The following is an 11,907-nucleotide window of genomic DNA, read 5'->3' as shown; positions in this document are numbered from 1 at the left end:
AATGTCATAGGAATGAGCTGGAACCAGTGCACCCTCTCGCGCTGTGCATGCACCACAATGTCATTCATTTCCTAGACTGTAGACCAAACATAGCTCAAAGGGCTTCCAAAGAGGATCGCATGTCATTCTGACAGCAGCCCCCTCAACAACGTACAGATGAGGGCTTGGAGTCCCGGGAAGTCACGTCCATTGCCCAAGGTCACACAACTGATATTAATATATTATGAAGTCAGGATTCAGACACAGTTCAAGCTCTTTTTGTTTGTGTGTTTTCTGAGCCAGAGTCTCACTCTATCGTCCAGGCTGGAGTGCAGTGGCACAATCTCAGCTCACTGCAACCTCCACCTCCCAGATGCAAGTGATTCTCATGCCTCAGCCTCCCGAGTAGCTGGGACTACAGACGTGTGCCACCACGCCTGGCTAGTTTATAGACCAAGCTCTTAGCCCCACCAGCCTGCCTCAACCACCAGGTGCCAGACTGCTGATCTTGAACAAGGAAGAAAAAAATCCCAATGTAGGAGGTTTCAGTGCCTAAATGTCCTCCTTTCTTGCCTTTGGTAACAACTTTTTCTGTCTCAGAATATCACTGCTACTTCTCTGGACTCTGCTTCTTTGCTTCCAGGGCTGTTTTTCTTGCTTAGCCCTAAGTCAGCCTCGTTTGGGCCCTGTCCTTAGACTCTTGCTCCTTTATGTGCGCAGCTCCAGCTGTTGGTCCTCTCTCAGTCTAACCCAGCCTGCCCCTCTGAGCGCCAGCCTGAGCAGCCAGCTGCCCCCTTGACATCCCCTCTCTGGGTCTCATACATGATGTCTCCCATAACACGGCTTGCCTCCCAAGTGCTACCTCCTCCCTGCCATGGCCTCTTGGTTCCAAATTGCGGTGTAGTGGTGGGGAATTTAGAAAGCCTTTAAAGACGAAACCTCTTGAATGAGTTCTCAGGGCTAGAGATAGACCACAGAGTGTGTTCTCTGAGAGCTACCAACAGTCTGGGGACGAACTTGGAGGGTGGAATTCACCATTTAATCAGTCGGCTGGCTACAGAATGCCCAGCTGCATGCCAGGTCCAGCCGCTGGGGTGGAAAGATGCATTCATGAGTAGAACAGACAGGATTGCTGGCTTTAGGGAGCATCCAGGCTGTTGGAGAAGACAGACGTCATGCAGTCCCCCAAAATACACTCTTATAAACTGTGGTAAGTGTCATGAAGGAAAAGTTCTTGGTGCCATAAAAGCATATTGTAGATCTAAATTAGATTAAGGTAGTCAAAGAAGGTCATTGTGAGAAAGTGACAATTACTGTCTCCTGAGATCTGAGTTGGGGAGGAGAATTCCATAGACAGGCAAGAGTAGGCCCAAAAGACCCAGGAGTGGGAAAGAGCTTGCCATGGTGGGAAAACTGAAAGGCAATCCATGTAGTGGGAGCTGATCGTGCAGGGAGATGGGCTGAGATAAGGCCGGGTGGCCTGGGCAGGGGTGATGGCAGAGCCTCGTGGGCCACAGTAAGGAGCCTGAAGGTTTTGGGTTAACTTTTTTTTTTTCTTAAATTTGAGATACAGACTCACTGTGTCCCCAGGCTGGAGTACAGTGGTATGATCTTGGCTCATTGCAGCCTCTACCTGTGGGGTTCAAGCGAGTCTCCCACCTCAGCCTCTCAAGTAGCTGGGATTACAGGCACCCGCCACTACACCTGGCTAATTTTTGTATTTTTAGTAGAGCGAGTGTTTTGCCATGTTGGCCAGGCTGGTCTCGAACTCCTGACCTCAAGTGATCCACCCTCCTTGGCCTCCCAAAGTGCTTACAAATCCCCAAAGGGATTACAGGCATGAGCCACTATGCCCTTCCTGGTTTAACTTTTTATTTGAAAATAATTTCAAAGTTACAGAAAAGTCTCAAGAATAGTACAACGGACACCTGCATAGCCTTTGTCCCAGATTCATCTGGTGTTCACATTTTACCCAATTTTTCTGTCACTGGCTCTCTCTCTATTTAAGGTATATGCAGATGACTTTGATTCCAGTCTAGTTGAGAATAAGTTGCAGACCTCATGTTCCTCTACCCCTAAATAGTGTGTGTTTCCTCCCACAGTACAGTTATCCACTGCATTAAATTTCACACTGATCCAATGTGGTATCTAATTCACCTCCCATCTTGTCACTTGTCTCAGTAATGCCCTTTAGATGGCGTTTCTCCTCTAGCACAGGATCCAGTCTAAGAATGATGTATGGCATTCAGTCGTTGTCTCTCTAGCATCCCTTCATCGGGAATGGTCAGCCTTTCTTTGTCTTGCATGGTGTTGACTTTATTGAAGAATTCAATCTTCCCCTTTATTTTAATAGAACATTCTTCATTTGGGGTTTGTCTGCTGTTTCTTTATTACAATATATGGGTTACGCATTCCTGGCTGGAAGACCGTGTAAGTGATACTGTGTCCTTCTCAGTGTTAACAGCTAAAGCCATACATGTCTGTCTGTTCCTCCTTGGTGATTTTTTTTTTTTTATTCAGAGTCTCACTGTGTTGCCTAGGCTGGAGTACAGTGGTGTGATCGCAGCTCACTGCAACCTCTCCCTCCTGGGTTCAAGCAATTCTCCCTGCCTCAGCCTCCTGAGTATCTGGGATTACAGGTACCCACTACCATGCCTGGCTAATTTTTGTATTTTTTAGTAGAGACAGGATTTTGCCATGTTGACCAGGCTGGTCTTGAACTCCTGACCTCAGGTGGTCCTCCTGCCTCGGCCTCCCAAAGTGCTGGGATTACAGGAGTGAGCCACCACGCCCAGCCCCTCCTTGGTGATTTTAATTTTGGTCACCAAGTCAAGGTTATCTGATTTCTCCAATCTATAGTCACTATTTTTTCCTTATAACAAGTAGTCTATGAGGAGGCATTTTATAACCATGACTATATCCTATTCCACATCAAAAGTTAAATAGATGAGACTTAACACCTATTGATGATTCTTGCCTAAGAATCAAAATGGTTACAGAATAGTAACTCAACCCCAGGACTCCCTCCACATTTATTAGTCAACACTTGGCATTCTTCTGTCCACTTATTTATAGATTCACTATTCGTAGGAACTCTTGGATTTCTATTATTTTCCAATAAATTTTACAATTAGTTATTAATCTTAATTATTTTGGTGCTCAGATGGTCCCAGATTTGGCCGCTGGAAGCTCCTTAAAACTAGAAGCCTGGATTTCATCCCAGCTTCAGTGGAGTGGCATGATTCAGTTTACAGATAAGATCACCCTGACTGCTGTGTGAGAATGCACCTATGGGGGCACAGATGAGGAAGCAGGGAGACCCTTGTGTAGTCCAGATGGGAGATGTGGCTTAGATTAGGGTTGTGACATACAGGGGGAGGGAATGGATAGAGGTGAGAGAAACATTGGAAGCCGTGTGCGGTGGCTCACACCTGTAATCCCAACACTTTGGGAGGCCAAGGCAGGAGGATAACTTGAGGCCAGGAGTTTGAGACCTGCCTGGGCAACATAGCAACAGCCTGTCTCTTAAAAAAAAAAAAAAAAAAAAAAAGGTAAGAATTAGTCAGGCATGGTGCTGTGCACCTGTAGTCCTAACTTTCTGGGAGGCTGAGGTGGGAGGATCACTTGAGCCCAGGAGTTTGAGGCTCCAGTGAGCCATGGTTGTGTACTCCAGCCTCGGTAACAGAGTGAGACCCTGTCTCTAGAAGAAAAGAAAAACATTGGAGGTAGAATCAGCAGGACTTAGTGGTGGATTAAATGCACAGTCAGAGAGGCAGAGTTGAGAGCTACCGGAGCAGCTGGAGGAATGGTGGAGATGTTGACTGATACGGGGAAGACAAGCAGAGTAAGGGGTTGGGTAGGGGGGAGGTGTTAGATGCATTGAGTTCGAGGGGTCTGGAACATCCAGTGTTCTCTGGCACCCAAGTGAAGGGGTCAGCGAGACAACTAGACTCTGGAGCTGACACAGAAGTCCAGACCAGAAGTAAACTTAAGGCCACGAATCCACAGTCTTGGATGAAATGTTGTAAGGGGAGAATGTGGACTGATATGGGAGTGCACTGTTTGGGGGTGCAGGGGTGTATGGCCAGAATTTGCAATGGAGAGGTAGGTGGGGACAAAGGCACACAGCGCCTGGAGTGTCAGGCCAAATGCTGAGCACTGGGGAGCCCACTGAAGAGTCCTGAGCAGGGCAGTGAGTGACAGGTGTGATTGGCATTTCAGGAGGACTGTTCTGACAGCCAAGTACAGACGATCTGGGGGGTCGTGGCAGTGGTTGATGCTGTCGTCCTTTCTAAAATAAATCTGCTCATCTCTTGCCCCTGGAGGTGGCTCAGGTGGGTCACCATGCCTGAATGCCCTCTCCTTGTTCATCTGGGCAAAAAAACGATGATTATAACACCTGTCTCAACTGCACTTACCAGCCCCCAGTGATGTGATAGCAAACCCATGTCTCCCTGCCTCATTGCGGCTAGAGCCATAGAACCTGCTCCCAGGACCTTTTCCCAGCCAGGTGTAACACAGCAGGTGTGAGTGTGCACAGGCTGGTCCCCAAGGCTTGCTGGAGTCTGGGGACCATGATACTCTGCCCTGGCATACTTTGAGTTCTGTGTGGTCTCTGTCATTCAGGCCACTGCTCATTCAAACCTGTATGTTGTCCTCTCCCACCCCACACGGCCCATAGAGGGTGGGTTTAAGCCGGAATGAACATCCTGGGGTGCAGGCGTCCAGGAAGTCTGCAGTCCTGCCTACGGGGTGCTGAGAGCCCCTTGGCAGTACACGGATAACCAAAGGCAGAAATTTTAAGAGACCAGAGGGAGGGGCAGGTGCTCTGGGAGCCCAGGAAAGGCCAGAGTGTTTCTGGTTGGAGAAATCAGGGTTGTTCCCAGAGAAGATGGCGTTTGAACTGGAACTTGAGGAGAAGACTATTTTCCATTTCACACAAGAAATATTTGATTATGCCGGGCGCGGTGGCTCACGCCTGTAATCCCAGCACTCTGGGAGGCCGAGACGGGTGGATCACAAGGTCAGGAGATCGAGACCATCCTGGCTAACATGGTGAAACCCCCGTCTCTACTAAAAATACAAAAAATTAGCCGGGCGTGGTAGCGGGCGCCTGTAGTCCCAGCTACTCGGGAGGCTGAGGCAGGAGAATGGCATGAACCCAGGAGGCGGAGCTTGCAGTGAGCCGAGATCGTGCCACTGCACTCCAGCCTGGGTGACAGAGCAAAGACTCCATCTCAAAAAAAAAAAAAAGAAATGTTTGATTATTCAGTAAAAAGAGGAAATAAAAAAAATCAGACCAGTCTGGCTAACATGGTGAAACCCCCTCTCTACTAAAAATACAAAATTAGCCAGGAGTGGCAGGCGGGCACCTGTAATCCCAGCTACTTGGGAGGCTGAGGCAGGAGAATCACTTAAACTCGGGAGGCGGAGGTTGCAGTGAGCCGAGATCATGCCACTGCACTCCAGCCTGGGGGACAGAGCGAGACTCCATCTCAAAAAAATTAAAAAAAGAGAAAAGAAAAAGAGGCCAGGCACGGTGGCTCACGCCTGTAATCCCAGCACTTTGGAAGATCGAGGCGGGTAGATCACGAGGTCAGGAATTCGAGACCAGCCTGGCCAATATGATGAAACTCTGTCTTTACTAAAAATACAAAAATTAGCTGGGCACGGTGGCGGGTGCCTGTAATCCCAGCTACTCGGGAGGCTGAGACAGGAGAATCACTTGAACCTGGGAGGTGGAGTTTGCAGTGAGCCGGATCGCGCCACTGCACTCCAGCCTGGGGGACAGAGCAGGACTTCGCCTCAAAAGAAAAGGAAAAAGAAAAACAGTCAAAGCCCACTTCCTCATATTTTATTGACATTGTCAACACAGCCATTATAGGTTGCATAACAATCCATTAGGTGGATCCTGCATAGTTAGTTCTCTTATCGTTGGACTAATTCATTCCAGGCCTCGGGACATGGGCTTCTGGCCTGTGGCTGGGCAGTGGGGCCAGATGCAACTCAGGAATTGGTGCTTGAGCCCATCCACTCATTCTTCCACTCAGCAAATGTCTATTAAGAACTCAGCACCTACCAGGCCCTGTAGATCCAACGAGTATCAGGACATGGTTCCTGTCCTGTCAAGTCTACTAGTGAGTGAGTCATAAGTGAAAAGAATTCGTTATAGAGCAACCTGTAGAGTGCCACAATCGAGGCACAGGATGTTCCAAGATGCAGTGATGACATAGACACAGGAGCTTCAGCCCTGGGAGCAGGAGAGGATACCAGGAGGAGTCGAGGAGTGAGAGAGGACAGGCCTGATGTCACACGCCAGGGGACCAAGCCGCCAGGGATGCCGCCAAGTATGTCTCTGTCCACAAGCAGAAAGCTCATCCCACCGCCTCTCAAGCCTCTGAGTGTTTGTTTTTCTCTGTTTTCTATTTCAAATATTCCTTTTCTCCCATTTTTTGGGGGGACTGTTTTTATACTACTTTCCAAAGTCTCAACTTGCATGCATGCTTAATTCATTTCATTTGTTTTCTCTTTTTGCCACTAAAAGCATTTAATGCTGTTTTTACCTCTGAATATAGCTTTGCCTGTTAATCCTACTTTTTATTTTCTAAATAGTCTGCTTTTTAATTTTTTTAATTCTTGATTTACATCTTATCCTAAGGATAATTTGAGATGCTACTTACATTTCAAAATTTCTAAGTGGTGTGTTTTACATTATTGTTAGTTGTATTGCATTTTGATCCGAGAATGGTTTCTAGAATTTCTACTTTTCAAAATTTACCAAAATACTCTTTGTAGCTTAATATTTATTTACTTTTGTCCACTGTCCATGAAACTTGAAAAGAAGGTGTACTGTTTGTTTTCAGGGTAAGAAATGTATATGTTCATATCTTCTATGTCCTTATTTATTTTTTGATTACTTGTTCAGAAAATGTGTTAGAATATTTCCAATAAAACTGTTTCTCATGTTTTTCTTTGTATTGCTATATACTTTATTTCACAGTTCTTTGTTGTTTATTTAACATAAGAAGAAAAAAAGGCCGGGCGCGGTGGCTCACGCCTGTAATCCCAGCACTTTAGGAGTCTGAGGTGGGCGGATCACGAGGTCAAGAGCTCGAGACTATCCTGGCCAACATGGAGAAACCCCATCTCTACTAAAAATACAAAAATTAGCCAGGTGTGGTGGCACATGCCTGTAATCCCAGCTACTCAGGAGGCTGAGGCAGGAGAATCGCTTGAACCCAGGAGGCAGAGGTTTCAGTGAGCTGAGATCTCACTGTTGCACTCCAGCCTGGGCAACAGAGCAAGACAGTCTCAAAAAAAAAAAAAAAAAAATTAAACCCATTCAAGGCTGGGCCCAGTGGCTCACACCTGTGATCCCAGAACTTTGGGAGGCCCAAGTGGGTGGATCCCTCGAGCTCAGGAGTTTGAGACCAGCCTGGGCAACATGGTGAAACCCCTTCTCTAACAAAAAATACAAAAATTAGCCGGACAGGGTGGAGTGTGCCTATAGTCCCAGCTACTTGGGAAGCTGAGTGGGAGGATCACTTGAGCCCGGGAGGTAGAGGCTGGAGTGAGCTGGGATTGCACCACTGTGCACCAGCCTTAGCAACAAGAGCAAAGCTCCATCTCAAAAAAAAAAGAAAAAAAATTAGGGCTGGGTGCGATGGCTCACGCCTGTAATCCCAGCACTTTGGGAGGCCAAGGTGGGCGGATCACGAGGTCAGGAGATCGAGACCATCCTGGCTAACACAGTGAAACCCCCGTGTCTACTAAAAATACAAAAAATGACCAGGTGCGGTGGCTCACACCTGTAATCCCAGCACTTTGGGAGGCCAAGGCAGGCGGATCACAAGGTCAGGAGATCGAGACCATCCTGGCTAACATGCTGAAACCCCATCTCTACTAAAAATACAAAAAAATTAGCCGGGCATTGTGGCGGGCGCCTGTAGTACCAGCTACTCAGGAGGCTGAGGCAGGAGAATGGTGTGAACCCAGGAGATGGAGCTTGCAGTGAGCTGAGATTGCACCACTGCACTCTAGCTTGGGCGACAGAGTGAGACTCTGTCTCAAAAGTTAATAATAATAATAATAATAATAATACAAAAAATTAGCCGGGCGTGGTGGCAGGCGCCTGTGGTACCAGTTGTTCAGGAGGCTGAGGCAGGAGAATGGTGTGAACCCAGGAGGCGAAGCTTTCAGTGAGCTGAGATCGCGCCACTGCACTCCAGCCTGGGCAACGGTGAGAGACTCCATCTCAAAAAAAAAAAAAAAATTAAAAATATAGGCCGGTTCTTCCTCTTGCTTGGCATAGAGCTCCTGCAGCTGAGCCTGGGTCATCCCTGCCCTGCCCGGCTCTGGGTGCACCCTGCAAGGCTCCTGCTGGTGTCCCTGGAACATGGGAGGCTGCTGAGTGTGAGTGGCGGTGTCCGGCAGGAGCTGGGTGGCAGGGAGGGCATCCATGGCTGCAGCCAACAAGGGCAACAAGCCCAGGGTCCAGAGGAGTATCCGCTCTGCTTTGTGGCAGACCATGATACAGAGGGCTCCCATGTCGCTGTGGGCTGCTGCGGGTGTGAACGAAGGGGGATGAATGCAGAAATGAAGACAAAGATAAAAAGATCTATTTTGAAAGGAGTCAGGGGGCTCCTTGCTTCTAGTGAACAAGGGCAGCCCTGAGCTTCCACAGCCCTTTGTATTTATTAGGTAGGAAGAGCAGGGAGGGAGAGTAACTGTTGGTCAGTTGCTTGATTTATCACAGGTACACATAATTTCTTTCTTTGTACAACAGGCTTCAGATGTTCTTATAGGTAATCACAAGGAACACTGCGCTTGGGGCCTGACGGCCCTCAGCACTCCCCGCGGGGGGCAGATGCCAACACCCTGCTTTCATGAGAACAGTTTACCGTTTACTCATATAGCCTCCAGTGGTATACTGAGTTGGTCACAACCCCCATTTTCTCGGCCTGTAACACTCCCAGAGCCACGTCTGCTTTGATGAGAAGCTTCATGACTCGGTGATCATGGTCACCCAGGACAGCGACAGCAGCTTTCTGGTCAAGGTTGGCCTCCTGAAGATCCTGCGCAGGTATGAGATTACCTTCGCTCTGCCCCCGCCCAGTGCGCAGGCTGAGCAAGGACGTCCGCGAGGCACCTGTCCCCAGCCTCTGCATGTCAAGCTCCTCAGTGTCGTACCTTTCCCTGAAGGTTACAGTGTCAAGTGTGAGTACTTGGCGCACAAAGAGGGCATCCTCAAAGCAGAGATGCTGCCAGCCTGCGAAGGTGGCGCCGGTGCCTGTGTGCGCATGGTGGTGCAGGCGGGCGCCAGAGGCAGACACCACCGCATGCCCACCTGCGGGATGGTGTCAAGGGCTCGCGCACAACACTGGAATAAGACTCGCAGCACAGCCACCAGAACGGCTTTGACTGAGGCCCCTGCTCGCCCCAGCCCCCAGCCTTAAACCCCGCCTGGTCCCCGGGACACGCTGCGTGATGGTGGCTTCCTCGCCCCTCTCTGGGGTGGGCATGGGGTGGAGTGGCCCTGGCCAGCCTCTCACCTCTGCCTTCATTCCTGCCACCACCCTGCCTCTCCCATGTCCTCTTCCACTTCCTCCTTTCCGTGTGCCTCAGGCTCCTGTCAGAAGACATGGGTTGAGCCCACAAGGAGACTGTCTGCGGAAGGGATGGGGAGGGCCTGGGGTGGGTTCTCCCCACTGCCCACCCCGAGCCACAGAGGCTCCAGCCAGGGTCTGGGAGAGGACGAAGCTTGCTCTGTGACATCGTTGCCCCATCACTGCTGCTGCTGCCTGGCATCAGCCACCTCTCCTGCCCCTCCCTCTTCTCCACTGCTGTGCACAATGAGTCCCCACCTCCCACCCCTCAGGTCTGTGTTACTCGGTTTTTAAGTGACTGATTGGGATAGAACCCTAAAGAAATAAAACTTCCAGTGGATACGAAATTATATATATATGGGCATAGTGACTCATGCTTGTAATTCCAGCACTTTGGAAGGCCAAGACAGGAGGATCACTTGAGACCAGGAGTTCGAGACCAGCCTGGTCAGCAGAGCGAGACCCCATCTCTATCTACAAAAATAAAAAATAAAAGAAAAAGAAATAAAAAATATGTTAACTGAAATTAAAAACAATAGAATAGAACTTCTTTATCTGATGGAAAGTATATATATTTAAAAAAAAAACTAGGCCAGGTACAATGGCTTACGCCTGTAATCCCAGCACTTTGGGAGGCCAAGGCAGGCAGATCACGAGGTCAAGAGATCAAGAGCATCCTGGCAAACATGGTGAAACCCTGTCTCTACTAAAAATACAAAAATTAGCTGGGGGTGGTGGTGCGCGCCTGTAGTCTCAGCTACTCGGGAGGCTGAGGCAGGAGAATCGCTTGAACCGCGGAGGCAGAGGTTGCAGTGAGCTGAGATCACATCACCACACTCCAGCCTGGGTGATAGAGTGAGACTCCATCTCAAAAAAAAAATAAAAAATAAAAACCCGAAAAACTAACTACTACAACTAATAAATGAATTTAGCTCTGTTGTCTAGGATACAAGTTCAATATACAAAATCAGTTGCATTTTTTCAGCTATAAATTTTGTGTACCATTAGTGACAACTGGAAAATAAAATGTAAGGGATTTCCATTCTTATTATTCTTATTCAACAAAGTGCTGGAAGATCTAGCCAGTGCAAGAGAGCAAGAGAAGAAAATAAAAGGCATGCAGATTGGAAAGGAAAAAATAAAACTCACTATTTGGAGATGACATGATTGTCTACAGAGAAAATATGAAGGAATCTACCAAAAAACTCCTGGAAGTTTCAGCAAGGTGTCACTATACAAGATATAGATTGGAAAAATCAATTACATTTCTATACACTAACAATGGACAGGTGAACACTGAAATGAAAAATGTAATATGTGTCAGGCATGGTGTCGCACACCTGTAATCCTAGCACTTTGGGAGGCTGAGGTGGGCAGATCGCTTGAGATCAGGAGTTTGAGACCAGCCTGACCAACATGGTGAAACCCCATCTCTACTAAAAATACAAAAATTGGCCGGGCATGTTGGCTCACTCCTGTAATCCCAACATTTTGGGAGGCCAAGGTGGGCGGATCACCTGAGGTCAGGAGTTCAAGACTAGCCTGGCCAACAGGCAAAACTCCATCTCTACTGAAAATGCAAAAATTAGCCAGGCGTGGTGGCACATGCCTGTAGTCCCAGCTACTTGGGAAGCACAAGAATTGCTAGAACCCAGGAGATGGAGGTTGCAGTGAGTCGAGATCACCCCACTGCCCTGTAGCCTGGCTAAACTGTCTCAAAAAAAAGAAAGAAAGAAAGAAAGAAAATATGATTTACAATCTCTCAAAACAAGAAAAAGGAAATATGTAAGTGTAAATCTAATAAAATATGTATAGGACTTCTATGCTGAAAACTACACAATGCTAATGAAAGAAATCAAAGACCTGTATAAATGGAGAGACATACTACATTCATGGATCAGAAGACTCACTATAGTTAAGATACTAATTCTCCCCCAAATTGTTATAGAAGTTTAATGAAATGTCTATTAAAATCCCAGCAAGATTTCTTTTTGGGCTTTTTTGCTTGTTTTGTTTTTATTTTTTAAATTTATTTATTTATTTATTTATTTATTTATTTATTTATTTATTTATTTATTTTTAGATGGAGTCTCCCGCTGTCACCCAGGCTAGAGTACAGTGGTGCGATCTCAGCTCCTACAACCTCCGCCTCCTGGGTTCAGGCAGTTCTCTTGCCTCCAAGCAGTTCTCCTGCCTCAGCCTCCTGAGTAGCTGGGATTACAGGCAAATGCCACCACACCCGGCTAATTTTTGTATTTTTAGTAGAGGCAGGGTTTCACCATGTTGGTCAGGCTGATCTCGAACTCCTGACCATGTGATCTGC

General features: G+C 47.7%; 1 pseudogene across 1 annotated transcript; it reads left to right on the top strand.

The window, feature by feature from the left end:
• The first annotated feature begins 8,276 nt into the window (after positions 1–8,276).
• LOC104661553 lies at positions 8,277–9,925 on the top strand (annotated as a pseudogene). Its single transcript, XR_747865.2, has 2 exons — positions 8,277–8,526; positions 8,955–9,925. The product of XR_747865.2 is annotated as a UPF0687 protein C20orf27 pseudogene (transcript).
• The last annotated feature ends 1,982 nt before the right edge of the window (positions 9,926–11,907 follow it).

This window comes from Rhinopithecus roxellana, chromosome 20 (genome assembly GCF_007565055.1).
Source record: "Rhinopithecus roxellana isolate Shanxi Qingling chromosome 20, ASM756505v1, whole genome shotgun sequence".
NCBI lineage: Eukaryota > Metazoa > Chordata > Mammalia > Primates > Cercopithecidae > Rhinopithecus > Rhinopithecus roxellana.
The sequence above is the reverse complement of the archived record's forward strand: the minus strand, read 5'-3'. Positions and strand labels throughout refer to the sequence as shown.